The sequence below is a fragment of the Arachis hypogaea genome, chromosome 14 (assembly GCF_003086295.3).
Source record: "Arachis hypogaea cultivar Tifrunner chromosome 14, arahy.Tifrunner.gnm2.J5K5, whole genome shotgun sequence".
NCBI lineage: Eukaryota > Viridiplantae > Streptophyta > Magnoliopsida > Fabales > Fabaceae > Arachis > Arachis hypogaea.
Window position 1 is genome coordinate 75,245,223 of NC_092049.1, and position 22,689 is coordinate 75,267,911.

Consider the following 22,689-nt stretch of genomic DNA (forward strand, 5'->3'; position numbering starts at 1 on the left):
AGAATTTCTTTTGGACAGGCCGTATAGGCTTTGCAATAGAGATATTGACTTGTAGCTCCTTAAGGGATATTGGAAAATAAGCCAACTGCTCATTTTCCAGTTCTTTCTGCATGCCTAGGAAAGGTAGCTATTGAGGTTCTTTCACCTCTGCAAGGGCGTTCTCTGTAGGAGTTACAGGCTCCCCTTGCACGCCTAGAGAAGAATCAACTTGAGGTTCCTTCTCCTCTGTAGGGGCGTGCTCACTGGCATTCTCAAGATCTTCTTGGTCCTTGATTGCCTTAAGTCTCTCAATAGCATGCTCCTGAGGTTTGGCCTCCTTGGTGAAGACTACTGTCCCACCTTCTTTTAAGCTCTCCTTCCCAGAGAGCATCAGGCTTTCTGTGAGGGCCCTATAGGGATGCACCTCCTCAAACAACTCAGTAAGAGGAATATTAACCTGCTCAAGTGTCCACCGGTCAAGGGTGAGAGTGTCTCCTTGAGGGTAGTAGGAGCATTATAAATCTCAACAGGGGGTGCAGCTACAGCCTCCATGTCTAGAACTTCTGTCCTAGCTGGGGGTCTCTTCATAGGAGTATAAGTGCTGGTTATTGGTATCTATCTCAATGAGCTTATCTGCCTCTTCATGTGTCTTTACAAAGTACAGAGAACCACCTGCAAAGTGATCTACTACCTTCCTAGCTATCTCAGAGATGGCTTCATAGAAGATGGGATCTTGCCCCATCTTGAGAATATATGGGGAGGGCAATTCCTGAATATCAACTTGTACCTCTCCCAAGCATCATGGAGAGACTCACTCTCCTTCTGCCTGAAGGTCTGAACGTTGGTCATTAGCTTAGTTAATCTTTGTGAGGGAGAGAACCTGTTCAGAAAATTGTTAACAATCTTATCCCAGGTGTTCACACTTCCTTTGAGTTCCATATGCCACCATTCATTTGCTTGAGCACTCAGAGCAAATGGAAGGAGTTTTAATCTGAGGACTTCAGGATCCACTCCATTGACCTCTACAGTATCACAGAACTGCAGGAAGTCGGAGATGAACTTAATGGGGGTCTTCCTATGGGTGTCTTAGAAACTAGCATTTTTGCCGTAATTACAAGACCTGGTCTAGGTTGACCATAAAGTCATCTGAGTCAATAGGAGTGTCAAATGTATAGGAGCCCAAAGGTCTCCTAATTCGTGCACTCCTCTTTGGATCCATAGTGACCCCGATGTCTCTGCCTACATAAATAGGAGACAAAGAAGAATGGGAGTCTCTATGTCACAGTATAGGGAGCTTCCGGTGAGATATTCAAAAGAAGAAAGAAGAATGAAGATAGAGAAAGGAGAAGAAGAATTCGAATGAAAAGGGGTAAATAATTCAAAAATTAAAGAGGGAAAAGGAATTTAAAAATTTAAAATTTAATTTTTTTATTTTCAAAAATAATAAATAAAAATGAAAAAATTAAAAAGAAAATTCGAAAAAGATAAGATAAAAATTTGAAAATTGAATTTTGAATTTTGATTTATTAAAATTTGAATTTTGAAAATTTGAATTTTAAATTTTGAATTTTGAATTTGAAACAAGTTAAGATAAAGATTTTGAAAAAGCTTTGAATTTAAAATTTAAAACAAAGATAAGATAAGAAAGAATCAAATTAAAAGAAAGATATGATAAGATATGAAAAGATAAGATTTGAAATTTGATTTTTGAAATTAAGATAAGATAAGATAATGGTTTGAAATTAAAATTTGAAAATTATTTTGGAATTTTTGAAAATAATTTTAAAATAAAGATAGAAAATATATATATTTTTAATTTTTTGAATTAATGAAGAAAGAAAAAAACAACCAAAAGACACCAAACTTAAAATTTTTAGATCTAAGAGTAATAATTTTTGAAAATTAGGCAAACAAACACCAAAAGACACCAAACTTAAAAATTTTAAGATCAAAATAAGAAAAGAAACAAGAACAACTTGAATACCAAGAAAGAACAAAAAGAGCAATTCGAAAAATTCAAAGGAAACAAAGAACATACCAAGAACACCAAACTTAAAATTTTAAAAGCCAAGACACTAATTTTTCGAAATTTGCAAGAAAAACACCAAAAGACATCAAATTTAAAGAAATTGAAATCAAATAAAAGAAAGTAACAAGAACAGTTCAAATACCAAGAAGAAAAACAAGAACAATTTTCTAAAAACTCAAGAAAAGACAGACCTAAAGTACCAAAGGGACTAAAGATAAAAAGAGATACCAAACTTAAGGACTGACACAAGACTCAAACAAAAGACACTATTTTTGAAAATTTTTGGAAAAAAACACCAAGAAGTTCGAAACTTTTACCAGGAACAAGAACAAAGACTCAAACAAAACATAAAGATTAATAAAGAAAACAAAGATTTTTGAAAATTTTTTTATTTTTTTTGAAAAAAAGAAAATAAAAGACTCCGATAAAACAAAACTAAACCTATAAAGAAAAGGAAATTACCCAATCTAAGCAACAAGATAATCTGTTAGTTCTCCAAACTCGAACAATCCCCGGCAACGGCGCCACAAACTTGGTGCGTGGAATTAAACTTCGCACAACTGAATCAGCAAGTGCACTGGGTCGTGAAAGTAATACCTAAGTGAGTCAGGGTCAATCCCACGAGGATTGTGATTTGAAGCAAGCTATGGTTATCTTGTAGATCTTAGTCAGGCAGATAGAAAAGTTGTTTGTTTATTTAAACGCATAAAAAGAAACTAAATAAAACGTTACTCCGTTGATGGTGAATGCAGTGATATGAAGATGGTTAAGGCTTGGAGATGCTTTGTTCTTCTGTATTACTTCGATCTTACTATCTACTCCAACTGTGAATGATTTCTTCTATGGCAGGCTGTATATGATCAACGCCTTTCTTAAGAGATCGCCAATGCTCCTCCAGATCTGAACCCCAGGGTTAGTGAGGATCCAGTCTGATTGAGGGTGAAGCTCTTGAAGTTCATTCTCCTTAGTGATGCTACTCAAAATGCTACAGACATGGTTGAATCTTTGATGAGAAGGATTTTTGTGTGGTCTAGAATTCACAAATAAAATCTCGTTGCAAGTATAGTTTCTAAACCAACAATAGTCCTTTCATACAAAAATTTGGTTGTCACAAGTAACAAACCCCTAAATTTATAAACCAAAGTATTGAACCTCGGGTCGTTCTCCCTAGGAATTGAAATAAAGTGTCTTGTTATTGGTTATGAGGTATGTTTTGGGGTTTTTGGATGAGAAACATGAAAGATAAATGGAAATGAAATTCAAATAACAAAAAGGCCTTGGCAAGGTTTGGTGGTCAAGGATCTCTATCCTAATTACTAACCACAACATGAGAATTGGAAAGGATCAACCCCACTAAGTCACCTGACATGGCGAAAATTGGTGAGTTAAGAAATTATTAGAAGAGATACGTTGCAAGTACAGTTCTTAACCAACCAGAAATCCGCTAATCAATTTAGAAGGGTTGTCACAAAATTTAAATTAAAATACTGGGAGTATGAGTCCCAGGTCGTCTCCCAACGAGTTGCAGAGAGATGTGCTATTTTATTAATCAGATGTTTTCAAAAATGGTTTGAGTTGAATAACAGGAAATTAAATTGGAGAATTTGTGTAATTTTAAATAAAAACCTTGACTAGGAGTAAATTAGTTGGAAGCCTTATTCTTGTTGAAGTACTCTCAAGATTAATTGATAATTGAGGGTTGTTCTGTTTAGTTATCCCTTACTAGGTAAGGGAAAGTCAAGCAAGTTGGAAAGTTGTTTCTATTCACAAGTTCCAGTCCGCGCGAGTTGGTTTGTGCGAAAGGCACAATGCACGCGCAACGTTCGCACAACTCTCGGGTTTTTGGCTTGGGGTGGAATTTCTCAATCCACGCGTACGCGTACTTGGTGCATCCGCGCGGATAGGCGAAAATGCTTGATGTACGCGTACGCGCGCAGTGCGCGTACGCGCGGATGGTGCTTTTTTTTAATTTTTTTTTTATATTTTTGCACTAATCCAAGTATTCCATGCCTCCAAACAGCTACCAAAACACCATAAAACCTTATTTAACATACTAAGCTACCAATTATACTTAACAAATCAACCAAAAACATGAATTTAAACTAATTACCAAGATGTACAAAAAGAGAAAATGAAAAGAAGTTACCATGGTGGGGTGTCTCCCACCTAGCACTTTTGTTTATTATCCTTAAGTTGGACTTATGGGGAGCTCCTCTCAAGGTGGCTTGTGCTGAAACTCTTCTTGGAACTCTCACCAATACTTGGTTCTCCAATAAGCTCTATTCTTCAAAGGTAATGCCTCCAAGCCTTGATGGAGTTCTTCATAAGCCATGGGCTCCCAAAGTTGATCCTCATATATTCCCGGATCCCATATCTTGTTTCCACACCTATCTTCAAGTTGATTATCATTATTCCATGTGGGTGCCATAGTTTTGGAATTCTCATTCAAGTGACCAAACATCATCTTAGACCCAAGCAATCTAGTTCTACACCAACCCTTGCTATTAAGCTTTGGGCATGGAACCATCATGAACTTTGATTTACATTGCCAACCACTAACCATCTCCCTTTTTCTCTTAAAGCCACAAATATATCTAAGTTGACCATCCGTTTCAAGTAAACTATATTCAAGGGGAATAATAAGGCTCAAGTATAAGGAATTTACCCACTTGAATGGAAGAATAGATGGTGGTGGCTTGGGGAGAGGTATCTCTAATGTCCTTGCAAGCTCTACTCCCTTATGTTCTTCCTTGGTTACCTCCACCTCTTCACAAATTTCTTCAACTTCAATCCTTTGTTCATCAATTTCTTCTAACTCTTCTCCATCACTCAAATCATAAATGGGAGGAAGAGAGAAATCTACCTCCACATTGCTTTCTATCTTATTGGGAGAAGGTTCTTCAAATTCAAAGGATTCACCACCAAGAGGATTGGATGCATAATCTTCATCACCAAGGGAACTCAATTCTTGCTCCATTCCTTCCAAGTCTTCATTCAATAATTGTTTTGGAGGTTGTGCACTTTCTTCCTCAACATCAAATTCAATCTTCTTGGAGAGGTTTTCTTCAACTCTAGGCTCCCAAGGAGGTTCCGCATCTCCTAAGTCTTCAACCACTTCTTCCTCTTCTTCAATGATCATAGGCTCCTCCAATTGTTCTAACACAAAGTGGCATTCCTCATTCTCCACCAGAGTTTCCAATCTCTCCTTCATGCCATGCTTTTCAATTAATTCTCCACATGTGACCATTGGAGTGCTTTGAGTGCTCAAATATTGGGAGACTAAAATGCTTACTATCTCGGTCAAGGTAGCCACAAATTCTAGTGTCTCCTTTTGCATTTCTCCTTGCCCTTGAAGTATAAGGCTAAGGGTTTCATCCATTGAGGATTGGGGTGGATAAGAAGGTTCATTGTCTTGGAGAAAGGATTCATGGTAGGAAGGTGATTCTTCTTGAAAAGGGTATGGTGGTGTGTATTGAGGTGGTTCTTGAAAGTAGTAATCTTGGAATGGTAGTTCCATGTATGGATCATATGGTTCACAAGGTGGTTGGTATGGTGGATAAGGGTCAAGGTCGTATGGAGGTGCTTGGTGAAAAGAGGCTTGTGAGTATGGTTGAGGTTCATGTTGAGGATATGGTTCATAGGCATATGGTGGTGGTTCTTGAAAGTCACAAGGGGATTCACCATAGCCATTGGGTTGGTATGTATCATAGAATGGCTCTTCTTCATAGTGCATAGGTGGAGGTTGTTGCCATGAAGATTGATCATATGTATATGGCTCCTCCCACCTTTTATTATCCCATCCTTGATACACATCTTCATTGCAGCTCCCATTTCCTACAACATAGTTGTAATCACACTCATAGCCAAAGTGAGAATTCATGATAGCAAGAGAAAATAAAAAACAAAAGCTAATAAGAAATAATCAAACAAAGTCCTAAAACTAGCAAGAACTAACAAGCAAGCTAAAAAATCAAGCTATTCACAATATTCACATATATACAATAACCAATAACATAACACCATTGCAACTACCCGGCAACAGCGCCATTTTAATGAGAAGGATTTTTGTGCGGTCTAGAATTCACAAATGAAATCTCATTGCAAGTATAGTTTCTAAACCAACAATAGTCCTTTCATACAAAAATTTGGTTGTCACAAGTAACAAACCCCTAAATTTATAAACCGAAGTATTGAACCTCGGGTCGTTCTCCCTAGGAATTGCAATAAACTGTCTTGTTATTGGTTATGAGGTATGTTTTGGGGTTTTTGGATGAGAAACATGAAAGATAAATGGAAATAAAATTCAAATAACAAAAAGGCCTTGGCAAGGTTTGGTGGTCAAGGATCTCTATCCTAATTATTAACCACAACATGAGAATTGGTAAGGATCAACTCCACTAAGTCACCCTCTAACTAATAAAGGAAATTCAAGTGAGCTATGTCAATCCAAGACCATAAGTCCTAGTTCTCCACCAAATCAATTAGTGAGATCTAGAGTTAATGGCTCCCAATCATCAATCACTTGGACATTAGCAACTCAAGAGTTCCTAAGTTACCTTCCCAAGCCAAGAGCATAAAATTCTACTCTAAAATCCAACTAAGCATTTTATCAAACACTTAGAAGGCATAAAAGAAAAGCATAGTAAAAAGTGCAAGTAAAGTAAATCTACACTTCTCAATTGCAAGGAATTAAACACAACAAATCAAATGAACAATAAAGAGACATGAATCATAAATTGCATTGAAATGAAAATAGAAGAACAAAAGTGCATCAACATAAAAGTAAAGAATTACATGAATTAAATGCAAAACTAGAAAGAGAAAAGGTAGAAGAAGAAGAATTGCAAAGAGAAAAGTAAATCAAAGCATGAAATTAAACAAGATCTAAGAGTTCCTAATCTAGATCTAATCTACTCCTAATTCTAGAGAGAAGAGAGAGCTTTTCTCTCTAGAAACTAACTAAAACCTCATAAAACTAAAATAAAACTAAACTAATGACTAGATGTCTCATCCCTCTTCAATCCTTGGGTTAAATAGCATTAGAAATGAGTTGGATTGGGCCCACAAGGCTTTAGAATTCGCTAGCCACTAATTTGCTTTTAATGAATCACGTGCAAATCGGCGCGTACGCGCCCCCCTAAACGTGATGAAACTATGTTAAATCTTATATCATTTCGAAGCCCCGAATGTTAGCTTTCCAACGCAACTGAAACCGCATCATTTGGACCTCTGTAGCTCAAGTTATGGTCAATTGAGTGCGAAGAGGTCGGCTTGACAACTTTTGCGATTCCTTCATTTCTTCATGAGTTCTCCAATTTTACATGCTTTTCCTTCATTCCCTTGATCCAATCTTTGCCTCCTAAATCTGAAATCACTTAACAAACATATCAAGGTACCTAATGGAATCAAGGTAAATTAAATTTAGCTATTGTATGACCTAAAAAGCATATTTTCATTCTTAAGCACAATTAAAGGAGAAGTTATAAAACCATGCTATTTCATTGGATAAATGTGGGTAAAAGGTAATAAAATCCCCTAAATTAAGCACAAGATAAACCCTACAAATGGGGTTTATCAATCTTCCGGATCAGAGAATGCTGTGCCTTTGCTTCTAGCTTCTACCACAAAGACTCTAATCTCCCAATACCTGATAAACCCTATTTTTAGGGTTTATCTTGTGCTTAATTTAGGGGATTTTTTCACCTTTTACCCACATTTATTCAATGAAATAGCATAGTTTCATGATTGTCTCCTAATTTGTGCTTAAGTGTAAAAACGTGCTTTTTAGGCCCTTAATTGCAAACTTTGATTCACCTTTGACTCCACTAGATGCCTTGATATGTTTGTTAGTAAATTCAGATTGGAAAGGCTAGGAATGGATCAAAGGGATGAAGAGGAAAAGCATGCAAGAGGAGAACTCTGAAGAAACAAGGATTTGGGATGCTGAGATCGACGCGCACGCGCAGTAGACGCGCACGCGTGGAATGTGGAGTCGCATGGCAACGCATACGCGTACATGATGCGTATGCGTGTATAGCAAATTGTCAACCGACGCGTACGCGTACATGGCGCATACGCGTCGATGCTCGCACGTGACTCACTTAAAGGCAAAACACTAGGGGTGAATTCTGGGCATCCCAGGCCCAAATCCAACTCACATCTGATGCTATTTAACCGAAGGATTGAAGAGGGATCAACCATCCATGACATTAGTTTAGTTTTTAGTTTAAGTTTTAGAGGGAAAGTTAGTTTTAGAGAGAGAAGCTCTCTCTTCTCTCTAGAATTAGGATTAGGTTAGATCTAGATTAGGATTTCTTAGATCTAGGTTTAATTCATGCTTTGATTTACTTTTCCTTTGCAATTTCTTCTTCTTCTACCTTTCCTCTCTCTAGTTTAGCATTTAATTCTTGCAATTCTTTACTTTTATGTTGATGCACTTTTGTTCTTCTATTTCTCTTTTAATGCAATTTATGATTCATGTTCCTTTATTATTGAATTGCTTTGTGTTGTTTAATTCCTTTTACTTTCATTTTATGCCTTCCAAGTGTTTGATAAAATGCTTGGTTGGATTCTAGTATAGATTTTTCTCTTCTTGGCCTAGGTAGAGTAATGAGTGACTCTTGAGTTATCTAATCCAGGGAAGAGCATAGTGATGACAAGTCATCTTAGCCTAGTTTTACTAGCCTTTTTCTTTTGTTTTCAATTGAATTATGCACTTTCTTGAGCCACAAGTAAGCCAATTGGGTAGATTTTCATGTTTCCTTTGATTTAATCAACCATAGATGAATTAACGCAATTTCATGAGGATTTATGCTATGATTGCCACATATTATGAAAGAATGACAATCTCATGATTTTGAGCATAGCTTTGATGTGTTTGGTTGATTGATGATAGGTGAGGAAAGCTTGGAGAAAGGATGAAGCAAGAAGGAATGGCTAGGAGCAAGAGAGAACAAAAAGTTTGAGCAAAAGTTTGCCTCAAACTGTAGCTCAAACTTTCGGATAAGTGAAAACACACCAGGGAACAAAAAGCTTGAGCAAAAGTTTACCTCAAACTTTAGCTCAAACTTTTGGGAGAAAAGCTTGAGCCAACGTTTGCCTCAAACTTTTTGGCAAACGTTGGCATCACAAATCAATACCCTGGAGGACAAAAGTTTGCGCCAACGTTTGCCTCAAACTTTTTGGCAAACATTGGCGCCATCAGCAACACACCCTGGAGAGAAAAAGTTTGCACCAACGTTTGCCTCAAACTTTTTGGCAAACGTTGGCGCCATGAGTGTGCATAAGGGGGCCAACGTTTGAGCAAAAGTTTGACCCCAAACTTTAGCTCAAACGTTGGTAGCAGCAAGAATGGGGCAGCTGGTGTAAAAAGTTTGAGTAAAAGTTTGCCTCAAACTTTTACTCAAACTTTTACTCAAGCTTTTATAATTCCCAACCCGGTTCACTTCGGTTCTCTCTCCAACTCCAAGAGCAATCAACCAAGGCCTCTATCAACCCAATTCCATCAAGAGCAAAGGCCCAATTCAAGGCTTGAAGACCATTTGAAGAAAGTGTATAAATAGCTTAAGATTTAAGTTTTTAGGAGAGTTTTCTTTTTCGGTTTTGATTGGGTAGTTGTGTAGGGAGCTTTTCTTTTAATTTTCATAGAGAGTTTTCGGAGAGCTTTTGGTGTTGAGTGATTTTGAGTTTCTAAGTCTCGGGGAAGGAGAATTGAATTCCCTTCCTCTTAGTTTTCTTGCTTTCAATTTCAATTATATTTGCTTGGATCTTGGGTTGGAGAATTGAAGGAATTCTGTTTCAATCTCATCCTGAGATCTCTCTGTTTACTTACTGCACAATTGAATTTCAGTTTCTGTTAATTGCTTCTTCTTCTACTTTCTCTGCAATTTACATTTCCTTTGCAATTGCTCTTGTTGGATCTAGGAAGGCATTGAGATCTAGACTTGGTTATCTAGTCTCTTGAGTCCTGAGATCTGGATTTCCATTTTCAATTTCTCTGTTTACTACTTTTCGAGCTCTTTTATATTTCTGTTCTAGATCCGATTCAACCCAAGGCATCTTCTACTCTTCTGTGTGTTGAATTTTACTTTTCCTTGTTTAATTTCTGCAAATCCAATTCCCAATTCCCTTTATAATTCAAGCCATTTACATTTCTTGCACTTTAAGATTCTGCAATTTACATTTCTTGCGTTCTAAGTTTCTGCCATTTAATTTCTTGCTCTTTAAGATTTAGCACTTTAACATTTCAGTTCTCTTTAATTTCATGCAAATTACTCATTCCCTTTATTTTCCATGCAATTTAAATTCTGCAAATCATAAATCTCTCAACCAAATCATGATTCGCTTGACTAAATCAACCACTAAACTAAAATTGCTCAATCCTTCAATCCCTGTGGGATCGACCTCACTCCCGTGAGTTATTATTACTTGATGCGACCCGGTGCACTTGCCGGTGAGTTTTGTGTCGGATCGTTTTTCGCACATCAAGTTTTTGGCGCCGTTGCCGGGGATTGATTAGATTGACAATGATTAAGTGAGGTGGTGATCTAGATCTAGCATTTTTATTTTCTGTTTCTTAAATTTTTTACTAACACACTAACTGTTTGAAGTTTTGTCTCAACTGACTACACTCAATTTTCAAGAATACCACTGTGTGTTCCGTTTGTTGATTTATATGTCACAGGAAAGAAGAGAGGCCAGAGGGAAGGATATCCTTGAAGAAGGAGTTTCTGAGAAAGAAGAACACCACAACATGAAGCCGCAACTGATTACACTAATCAAGAACAATTGTTCCTATGGTGGAAATCCATTGGAGGATCCTAAACAGCACCTATCCCTTTTTCTAAGGACTTGTGGTGCTGTCAATCTCGATAGTATAGATCATGATACCTATAAGCTCTTGTTATTCCCTTTCTCACTAAAGGATGAAGCGGCACAATGGCTTGAAACCTTTCCCCAAGGAAGTATCACTAGTTGGGATGATTTGGTTGCCAAGTTTCTAGCCAAATTCTCTTCATCCCAACAAAACATCAAGATGAAAGAGGGAATACATCCATTCATACAAGGAGAGGAAGAACCATTGTTCAAAGCATGGGAAAGATACAAGAAAGCAAGTGACAAAGTGGGTTTCCAAGCATTCTATGAAGGATTAACCCCAGAAACAAAAAGAGCGGTGGATTACTTCTTAGATGACCTACTCAACGCAAAAGCAACCATCCAAGGAACTGCAGAGTTCAATGACAAAAGAGCCAATAACCAACACTCATTTGAGACACCACGGAATGCAATTTCAGAAAAGGAAGTAATGAATCTTAAAGGAGTGAGGGCAATCATGAATCAAAACAAACAGCTATACCAGCAAACTCAGCAACAATTGGAGTCAATAGCTAGACAAATTGATTTTCTACATTCTGCCACAGTGAATGCACAATTTCCACCATGGAAGCCACATTCTTATCTAAGAATGAGGGAATCTCAGCATCAGGAACAAAGGGACTTCAACTATAACAACCCTAACTTCCCAAACCTGCAAAAACACCACCATACCAACAACAATCACTACATACCACCACACTACCCACCCCTCCAACCCCAGATACCTCATAACCAACAAATTTCACAACACTTTCATAAGATCACCAATTTGGAGATCTTAATTGAGAGAATGATGGAGCACCAAGAGGAGATAACACAGAACCAGGAAATCTCACTCAGAAGAATTGAGAGGCAAATGCAGCAACTGGCTAAGAACCTCGCAGAAATGGGTGAGAAGAGGGCTGAAGGAAAAGAATCACTCATCCAGGATGAACATCACAAAGCAAAACCTCACTTAGGAGGAAACCAAAGGCAACAGAAGCCTCAACTTCCATAATCAGAGGATGAAGGATGTCAAGCTAATGACAATAAAAGAGCGCTTGTTGGGAGGCAACCCAACCTGAGGTAGTTTTCTTTTCATAGCTATTTTAATAAAAAGGTTAATTAGTTTTATCTATATTGCAAGAAGCTAAGTTTGGTGTTGCACACCAAAACAATATAAGGAAGAACGAAGGATTCTAAGTTTGGTGTTCCACCAAAATCCCATCATAAAACACATTCTCACTTTCTGCATAATGCTAGCTTCAAGCATTTAGATAAACTGGTTAACTATGCTGCCGTTTCCTAAGTTTCCAGTTTTGTCACTTTTGAAAAAGAAAAAGAGTTTCACATCTGGTTAGTTTGATGAAAAAGAACCATTGGCAAGGTACTAAGTTTGGTGTTCCCACACCAAAGTAAGTACAAAAGCCCACAAATAAATCATGCATGCTAACCATTTTTCAAGTGCTTGGGGAACAAAAAACTTTCAATATCATTGCAGAGTGTCATACAAGCTTTTGGAAGGATTAAGCATCATCACCCAAAGAAATGAAAGAGGAATGCTAAAACCAGCAATGAGGATGATGAGGAGGAGGACAGCAAGCAGATTCCAAAAGGTTGTATTGTTCAGTGATTGTTTTATATCAGATACTGCTACGATTGAAAGTGATATAATACCCCTGCTTGTCTGCATAGTATAGTTTTTCTGTAATTCAATAATTAAGATGCTTGATTATTCACAACACTACACTTTTCACACTTGTTTGCACTCAATATTTCAAAAATGCATCACATGAAAGTTCTTTGAAAAGAAGGATTGAGGAATTGAACAATTTTGAGGCAAGCAAAAGATTAGGAGAAGTGGTGGTTCTAGTTGTATAATCATGTATTGAGGTTGCATGCTTATGAAAACTTGCATGGGAGCTCCTAGGCGGGACATAGAGTTCAAAGAAGTGTTGTGGAGATTCTCAAACATTTATTGATCCAAGAAGCAGCAAACAAAACAAAAGAACATAAAGAAAATACAAAAACAAAAAGAACATGGCCCAAGGCTCTGAGCATCAATTACTAGGCAGAAAAAAAAAGAGAAACAAAAACTCAAAGAGTTGATATCCTAGTAAATGCTTGTGGTTGAATTGTGTCAAAGAAAGAGGCTTGAGCAAGTAAATCCTTAGGGGTGCTTTAACACCTAATACCCTAAAACCAACTGGTTTAGGAGTATTGATTGAAAGCTTATCTAAAGAGCCGCTTTGAGACATGACACTTAGAGTCAAGGCCAAAGCACAGAAACTATAAGCTGCTTCAAGGTGATTACATATAAAGAGATCTTCATGATATTGTTTGGATGAAAGTTCTAAGACCTAAGACTCCCAAGATGTAGGGACTAGTAAGCACTGAAGCCCTTGCATGAGCATATAATTTAGAGTTCACCCCACTGTCACTTAATCACCTCACTCACAGGACTTTACAAGTTGTTCTTCAATTCGTCTTAATTAAAAGAACCTTTGAACATAATTCATTTCTTGCTTGGGGACAAGCAAGCTTTAAGTTTGGTGTTGTGATGACAAGTCATCTTAGCCTAGTTTCACTAGCCTTTTTCTTTTGTTTTCAATTGAATTATGCACTTTCTTGAGCCACAAGCAAGCCAATTGGGTAGATTTTCATGTTTCCTTTGATTTAATCAACCATAGATGAATTAACGCAATTTCATGAGGATTTATGCTATGATTGCCACATATTATGAAAGAATGACAATCTCATGATTTTGAGCATAGCTTTGATGTGTTTGGTTGATTGATGATAGGTGAGGAAAGCTTGGAGAAAGGATGAAGCAAGAAGGAATGGCTAGGAGCAAGAGAGAACAAAAAGTTTGAGCAAAAGTTTGCCTCAAACTTTAGCTCAAACTTTCGGATAAGTGAAAACACACCAGGGAACAAAAAGCTTGAGCAAAAGTTTGCCTTAAACTTTAGCTCAAACTTTTGGGAGAAAAGCTTGAGCCAACGTTTGCCTCAAACTTTTTGGCAAACGTTGGCATCACAAATCAATACCCTGGAGGACAAAAGTTTGCGCCAACGTTTGCCTCAAACTTTTTGGCAAACGTTGGCGCCATCAGCATCACACCCTGGAGAGAAAAAGTTTGCGCCAACGTTTGCCTCAAACTTTTTGGCAAACGTTGGCGCCATGAGTGTGCATAAGGGGGCCAACGTTTGAGCAAAAGTTTGACTCCAAACTTTAGCTCAAACGTTGGTAGCAGCAAGAATGGGGCAGCTGGTGTAAAAAGTTTGAGTAAAAGTTTGCCTCAAACTTTTACTCAAACTTTTACTCAAGCTTTTATAATTCCCAACCCGGTTCACTTCGGTTCTCTCTCCAACTCCAAGAGCAATCAACCAAGGCCTCTATCAACCCAATTTCATCAAGAGCAAAGGCCCAATTCAAGGCTTGAAGACCATTTGAAGAAAGTGTATAAATAGCTTAAGATTTAAGTTTTTAGGAGAGTTTTCTTTTTCGATTTTGATTGGGTAGTTGTGTAGGGAGCTTTTCTTTTAATTTTCATAGAGATTTTTCGGAGAGCTTTTGGTGTTGAGTGATTTTGAGTTTCTAAGTCTCGGGGAAGGAGAATTGAATTCCCTTCCTCTTAGTTTTCTTGCTTTCAATTTCAATTACATTTGCTTGGATCTTGGGTTGGAGAATTGAAGGAATTCTGTTTCAATCTCATCCTGAGATCTCTCTGTTTACTTACTGCACAATTGAATTTCAGTTTCTGTTAATTGCTTCTTCTTCTACTTTCTCTGCAATTTACATTTCCTTTGCAATTGCTCTTGTTGGATCTAGGAAGGCATTGAGATTTAGACTTGGTTATCTAGTCTCTTGAGTCCTGAGATCTGGATTTCCATTTTCAATTTCTCTGTTTATTGCTTTTCAAGCTCTTTTATATTTCTGTTCTAGATCCGATTCAACCCAAGGCATCTTCTACTCTTCTGTGTGTTGAATTTTACTTTTCCTTGTTTAATTTCTGCAAATCCAATTCCCAATTCCCTTTATAATTCAAGCCATTTACATTTCTTGCACTTTAAGATTCTGCAATTTACATTTCTTGCGTTCTAAGTTTCTGCCATTTAATTTCTTGCTCTTTAAGATTTAGCACTTTAACATTTCAGTTCTCTTTAATTTCATGCAAATTACTCATTCCCTTTATTTTCCATGCAATTTAAATTCTGCAAATCATAAATCTCTCAACCAAATCATGATTCGCTTGACTAAATCAACCACTAAACTAAAATTGCTCAATCCTTCAATCCTTGTGGGATCGACCTCACTCCCGTGAGTTATTATTACTTGATGCGACCCGGTGCACTTGCCGGTGAGTTTTGTGTCGGATCGTTTTCCGCACATCACATAGCAAGAAGGAGAGATTGGAAACTCCAGTGGGAAATGAGGGAAGTTTTTTTGTATTGGAACAATTGGAGGAAGCTACAATTTTTGAAGAAAAGGGAGAAATGGTTGAAGACTTAGGAGATGCAGAACCACCTTGGGAATCTAGAATTGAAGAAAACCCCTCCAAGAAGATTGAATTTGTGGCTAAGGAGGAATGTGCACAACCTCCAAGGCATATCCCATATGAAGACTTGGACGGGATAGAGCAAGAATTGAGTTCCGTTGGCAATGAATATCAAGCATCAAATCTTATTGGTGAAAAATCCTTTGAGCATAAAGAACCTTCTTCCGGTGCATTTGAAAGTGTTGAGGAGGTAAATTTCTCTCATCCCCCTAACTATAATCTTAGTAAGGAAAAAGGCTTAGATAATCTTAAAGAGCAAAGGATTATAATTGAGAAATCTTGTAAAGAGGTAGAGGTCCTTAGCAAAAGAAGGAAGGGAGTTGAATACACTTTGTCAAGATCGTTGGAAGCTTCTTTACCTAGGTTGCCATCTACTCTTTCATTTGAGTGGGTAAAACTCATTTCTATTAGCCTTACTACTCCATTCGAATATGGCTTGCTTGAAATGGATGGTCAACTTAGGAAACTTTGTGGGATGAAGCATAAGAGAATGATGTTTCGTGGTTGGCGATGCAAATCAAGGCTCATTTTGGTTGATACTTCAAGAGTTAAATACAAGGGTTGGACTAGTGCTCAATTAGGCGGGTCTTGAAGGATGTTTGGTCACTTCACCGAGAATTCACCTTGCTTACCACCCAGATGGAACAATGATGGTCAATTTGAAGACGGGTGTCAAAACAAAGTGTGGGATTCCGGATCGCACAAGGAAAATTAAACTTGGGAGCTCATGGTTTGTGGAGAACTCCATCAAGGCTTGGATGCATTACTCTTGAAGAATGGAGCATATTGGAGATTCAAGCATTGGTGGATGTTCCAAGATGAATTTAAGCACAAGCCACCTTGATGAGGAGCTCCCCATAAGTCCAACTTAAGGACAATAAACAAAAGTGCTAGGTGGGAGACAACCCACCATGGTAAAATCTTTTCATTTTCTTTTTTGAGAATATTGGTAAAATTAGTTTAATTTCATGTTTTGAGTGGTTAATTGAGTTTATTTGGTAGCTTAGTATGTTAAATAAGGTTTTATGGTGTTTTGATAGCTGTTTGGAGGTTTGGAGAGCTTGGTTTGGTGCAAAAACATGAAAAATTTTGAAAAATAGAGCACCAACCCACGCATATGCGCCATGCACGCGTACGCGTGCCACAAGCGTTTTCAACCACCCACGCGCACACATCATGCACGCGTATGCGTGGATACCAAATTTTTGCCTCCCAGCCAAAAACCCGACAGTTGCGCGTGCACTGTGTGAATATTGAGCCTGAGGCACAAACCAACCCATGCGTAAGCTTGAAGGACGCGCACGCGTCGTCTCTCTGGTTTGCCATGCACGCGTACGCGTCACGTCCATTTCACCTCAACCCACGCGCACGCATGACATACGCGTACACGTGGCTTCCCTTCCTTCATCATCTCCTTTTCTTTTCTTCTCTCCATTTCTTTCCTTCTCCTCTCCTGCTCTCTTCTCTCACCCGTCATCCAACACTTCCAAACACTATCTATAACCAATTCTTAGGTTAGTTAGTTACTTAGTTTAGTTTTCATTTTATTTTCTCTTTCTTTGTAAGTGTTGGATTATTGATTTTGTTTACTATACATTGCTGCTTATTAAGTGAATGCTGTTTTAGCATACTTATTTTTGATACCCATTGTTGGTTCATTATTGAGGTTATAATTTGTTACTTGGTTTGAGTTTTTAATGCTTAATGTTTTGAATACCAAGTGAATGACATTGCCTTCAATCCTTTTACTCTTTTTGAATTGCATGATTTGGCCACCATGTGATTTGAATGTTATTCTTTGATTAGGCAATTTCGTGATGGATGTTGTGCATTTATCTTAATGCATTGTGTTTCTTGATCGTACGCAACCATATGTATATATTTGCTTGAATGCTTTCACGCTTCTTTATTACTTGTTTGGTTGTCGTAACCCACAAATTTAAAGCACCTCAAGCACACTAGAATGAGTAGAGTGCATGCTTCTTTTGTGACATAGCTCTCTATGATAGTGTGTGTGTTCTAAAAGGCGCACTTTAGGACCCACACCCCTATTTGTCATTAATGTCACACTAATTCACTCACTCAATTCTAGTAGTTTTTACCTCATTCCAACAACGTATGCTTCCTTGCTTTTGTATTTTCTCATCTTACGGTGTTACTTTCTATTTTTCATGAACGATCCACCGCAAGCAAAAATGGAAGTGGGAGAAAGAACACGCAGCAACTAGTTGATCTACTAGCTGAAGGTAGCAATCCGGAGAGTCACCGTACCCCCTTGCTCAACTTTGAATGCACCGAGGACAGTGCAAACTTTTAAGTGTGGGGAGGTCGTCCAACCGTTCGGCATTTTTGGGTGACGAGTTTCTGATCCCAACACTTTTGTATTTCATTTTAGGTCTTTTAGGATTTTTGTTGCATTTTCTTATTTTTGCATATATATACATAACACGCTTAGTCAAAATAATGAAAATTTTCAAGATTTCTATCTATAGGGCACCTCAATTGATTTGAGCAAAAACTTTTCATAAAACTTGCTTGAATTATACCTTACGGAACATGTTTTGAGCTAAGAATACAAGCTTGTGAGTTTTGAGCCTAATTGTGTGGTTACATCTTATAACCACTTATCTTCCTTCTTGTGTGCATTATTCTCTTTCTATGATTGTAATCTTTGATTTTTTTGATTCTTTATGTCCATTATTTTGTGTATTAATGCACTTATATGATTGAGGCCATCATTTTATTTAGCTCACTTACCCAAGTAGCCTTACCTTTTATCTTCCATTGTTAGCCAACTTTGAGCCTAGGATTAACCCACTTTTTGTTCATAATTTTAGCAATTTACAAGCCTTGAGCGAAAAAATAATAAATGTCCTTATTTGGATCCTTGATTGGCTTAGGCTAGTGAGTGTGCGTATCATTCAAGAGTGGGGAAACTTGGCACATTGGTTGAGAAAAAAAAGGGTAGTTTTGTAATTTTTGTTGAAAATATTGGGAATTGGGTGCATATTCATGTATTGATTAAATGTAAAACCATATGCATTTGAGACTTTTGTATATACTTTATTGCAAAAAAAAAATGAAATGACAAAAGAAAAAAAGAAAAAAAAGTATGGAAAAAGAAAAAATAGAAAGAAAAAAAGAAAAAGAAAAGAATAAAAAGGGGACAAAATGCCCCAAAATGAAGCTCAATAAAGATCGATACATATGAGTTGTAATAAGAAAGAGAATGCATGAGTATGTGAGAAAGTGAAAAATGGGTAGTTAGGCTAGCTTTGAAATTGTATAGGTTGTCATAGGTTAGGTGGGAAGTTTAAGTTAATCAAAGATTCAAATTTTAAGTCCACTTGCCCAAATATGCATCCTACCTTGACCCTAACCCCATTACAACCTTATGAAAAGACCTCATGATATTTGTATGCATGCATCGAATAATTGTTGATTGTTAGATTAAAAACAAATCTTGGAAAGCATCATTAGGAGAGAATTGAGTGGATCGACCCTAAACACTTGAGCGACTAGAGTGCAAACACTTCCGGTGAGGGTTCGATTGCTCAATTACATGTTTCCACCTATGATCATCATTTTTCTTGCAAGTTTGTAAAATCTTTAATAACTCAATTCAATTGCGGTTTAGCATGGTTGTTAATACCTTTAGCCCTTGTGCATATATGTTCTCTTGGGAATTGATTTATTTTGACCAAGTAATTGCATTCATTTAGATAGTTGCATTCAGGTAGAATTGCATTTAGTTAGTTTTCATTGAATAAATGTTGATACCCTTTGTTTCCTTCTTGATTTAGCATGAGGACATGCTATGGTTTAAGTGTGGGGAGGTTGATAAACCCTATTTTTAGGGTTTATCTTGTGCTTAATTTAGGGGATTTTATCACCTTTTACCCACATTTATTCAATGAAATAGCATGGTTTCATGATTGTCTCCTAATTTGCGCTTAAGTGTGAAAACGTGCTTTTTATGCCTTTAATTGCTAACTTTGATTCACGTTTGATTCCACTAGATGCCTTGATATGTTTCTTAGTGAATTTAGATTGGAAAGGCTAGGAATGGATCAAAGGGATGAAGAGGAAAAGCATGAAAGAGGAGAACTCATGAAGAAACAAGGATTTGGGATGCTGAGATCGACGCGCACGCGCAGCAGATGCGCACGCGTGGATTGTGGAGTCGCATGGCAACGCGTACGCGTATATGACACGTACGCGTGTATAGAAAATTGTCAAGTGACGCGTACGTGTACATGGCGCGTATGCGTCGATGCTCGCATGTGACTCACTTAAAGGTAAAACGCTGGGGGCGAATTCTGGGCTTCCCAGGCCCAAATCCAACTCACCTCTGATGCTATTTAACCCAAGGATTGAAGAGGGATCAACCATCCGTGACATTAGTTTAGTTTTTAGTTTAAGTTTTGGAGGGAAAGTTAGTTTTAGAGAGAGAAGCTCTCTCTTCTCTCTAGAATTAGGATTAGGTTAGATCTAGATTAGGATTTCTTAGATCTAGGTTTAATTCATGCTTTGATTTACTTTTCCTTTGCAATTTCTTCCTCTTCTACCTTTCCTCTCTCTAGTTTAGCATTTAATTCTTGTAATTCTTTACTTTTATGTTGATGCACTTTTGTTCTTCTATTTCTCTTTTAATGCAATTTATGATTCATATTCCTTTATTGTTGAATTGCTTTGTGTTGTTTAATTCTTTTTACTTTCCTTTTATGCCTTCCAAGTGTTTGATAAAATGTTTGGTTGGATTCTAGTATATATTTTTCTCCTCTTGGCCTAGATAGAGTTATTAGTGACTCTTGAGTTATCTAATTATTTTGTTGAGTGATAATTAGAAGTTGCTAATTGAGTTGAATGCCACTAAAGCTAGTCTTTCATCTAGATTTGGCTAGGACTTGTGGACTCAAGTTAATCTATCCACTTAACTATCCTCCATGGTTAGAGGTTAACTAAGTGGGAGCAATAGACAATTCTCATCACAATTGAGGAGGATAGCTAGGATAGGACTTCTAGTTCTCATATCATGCCAAGGGCTTTCATAGTTGTTAGTTTATTTCTTTTGCAATTTACAGTTCTTGTCTCTTAATTCAAAAACCCCAAAACATACCTCATAGCCAATAACAAGAACACTTTATTGCAATTCCTAGGGAGAATGACCCGAAGTTTAAATACTTCGGTTATTATTTTTAGGGGTTTGTACTTGTGACAAACAATCTTTTGTATGAAAGGATTATTGTTGGTTTAGAAACTATACTTGCAACGAGAATTTATTGTGAATTCTATAACATCAAATTTCCGTTCATCAGTACCTCGGCTGAACTGGTGTCTCGAGAAGTCCCCAACGAAGTCGTGGATTAGCCGTCTAAGAGATGTATAATCAAGCTAGTGGTTCATCATTGTCAGATGAAAGACTCACTCTGAACCCATGTAGAATGAGATAACCTTGTGCCGGTTAAATGCATTCATAATGATGAAGAATGAATATACATCTTAGAATAGAGAATCAAACACGTATTGATATAAAACAATAGTACTTTATTAATCCTTAAAACTCAGCAGATCTCCTCTCCTCAACCTAGGAGGTTTAGAAACTCATACTGATAGAAAATACAATGATAAAACGTGTAAAATGGTAAAAGTTTCCCTCTTTATTGTAAAAGTACTCAAATAAATACTAGACTAATGACTAACGATTACATAAGAAGGGTAAACCAATCTTTTAGTGCAAAAATCCACTTCTAGGGCCCACTTGGTGAGTGTTTGGGCTGAGCTTGATTGAGATTCACGTGCTAGGGGCCTCTAGGGTATTGAATGATGGCTAGGGGGTCCTTCTTGGGTGTTAGACGCTGGTCTATTCTCCTTTGGGTGTTGGACGCCAGAATAGGGCAGGAGGCTGGTGTTGAACTCCAGTTTTGGGCCTTCAATTATGAAGCAAAGTATAGACTATTATACATTGCTGCAAAGCTCTTGATGTTAGCTTTCTATAGCTATTAAAAACTCTCCATTTGAACTTTTGTAGCTCCATAAAAGCTCTTTCGAGTGCAAGAAGGTCAAATCCGGACAACATCTGCAGTGCTTTCTCTGTCTCTAAATAAGACTTTTGCTCCAGCTCCTCAATTTCAGCCAGAAAATACATGAAATTGTATAAAAATAAACAAACTCAAAGTAGAATAAAAAATGTGAATTTTTCACAAAAACCTGTGAAAACTTAATAAAACTTAAACAAAATATACTAAAAACTATATGAAAGTGATGGCAAAAAGCGTATAAAATATCCGCTCATCAGAGACTATAGTGACTAAGTCAGAAAGGCTCTACTTAGGAGTCTTCATATGTTCCTGAGAAGATGGCATTGGTTGCCTGTTGTTGAACCTATTCTGGGTTCTTCCACATTGATTATTATTGAAGCCTTGCTGAGGCTACTGTTGATCCTTCCATGAAAGGTTAGGATGATTCCTCCATGAAGGGTTGTAGGTATTTTCATAGGGTTCTCCCATATAATTCACCTCCTCCATCATGGGTTGTTCAGGATCATAAGCTTCTCCTTTAAAGGAAGCTTCTTGAGTGCTGCCAGTTGCAGCTTGCATTCCAGTCAAATGCTGAGAGATCATATTGACCTGCTGGGTCAACATTTTGTTTTGAGCCAATATGGCATTTAGAGTGTCTACTTCAAGAACTCCATTCTTCTGAGCTACCCCATTATTCACAGGGTTTCTCTCAGAAATGTACATGAATTAGTTATTTTGCAACCATCTCAATGAGTTCTCTTACTTCTGCAGGCGTTTTCTTCAAGTGTAGTGATCTACCTACAGAGCTGTTCAATGATATTTTGGACATGTCAGAAAGACCATTATAGAAGATGCCTAGGATAGACCATTCTGAGAGCATGTCAGAAGGACATCTCCTGATTAGTTGCTAGTATCTTTCCCAAGCTTCATAGAGGGATTCACCTTCTTTTTGTCTGAAGTTTGAACTTCCACTCTGATTTTACTCATCTTTTGAGGTGGAAAGAACATGGCCAAGAAAGCATTGACCAGTTTTTCCCATGAGTCTAGGCTTTTCTTAGGTTGAGATTCTAACCATATCCTAGCTCTATCTCTAACCGCAAAGGGAAAGAGCATAAGTTTGTAGACCACAAGATCCACTCCATTGGTCTTAACAGTGTCACAGATTTGCAAGAATTCAGATAGAAACTGATGTGGATCTTCCAGTGGAAGCCTATAAAATTTGCAATTCTATTGCATTAGAGAGATTAATT

The 22,689-nt window shown here is 37.4% G+C and overlaps 1 non-coding gene across 1 annotated transcript; it reads left to right on the forward strand.

The window, feature by feature from the left end:
- The first annotated feature begins 22,312 nt into the window (after positions 1 to 22,312).
- On the forward strand, positions 22,313 to 22,420 carry LOC112745679 (small nucleolar RNA R71). Its single transcript, XR_003173594.1, has one exon. It is a non-coding gene; the product is annotated as a small nucleolar RNA R71 (small nucleolar RNA).
- Positions 22,421 to 22,689: the final 269 nt, after the last annotated feature.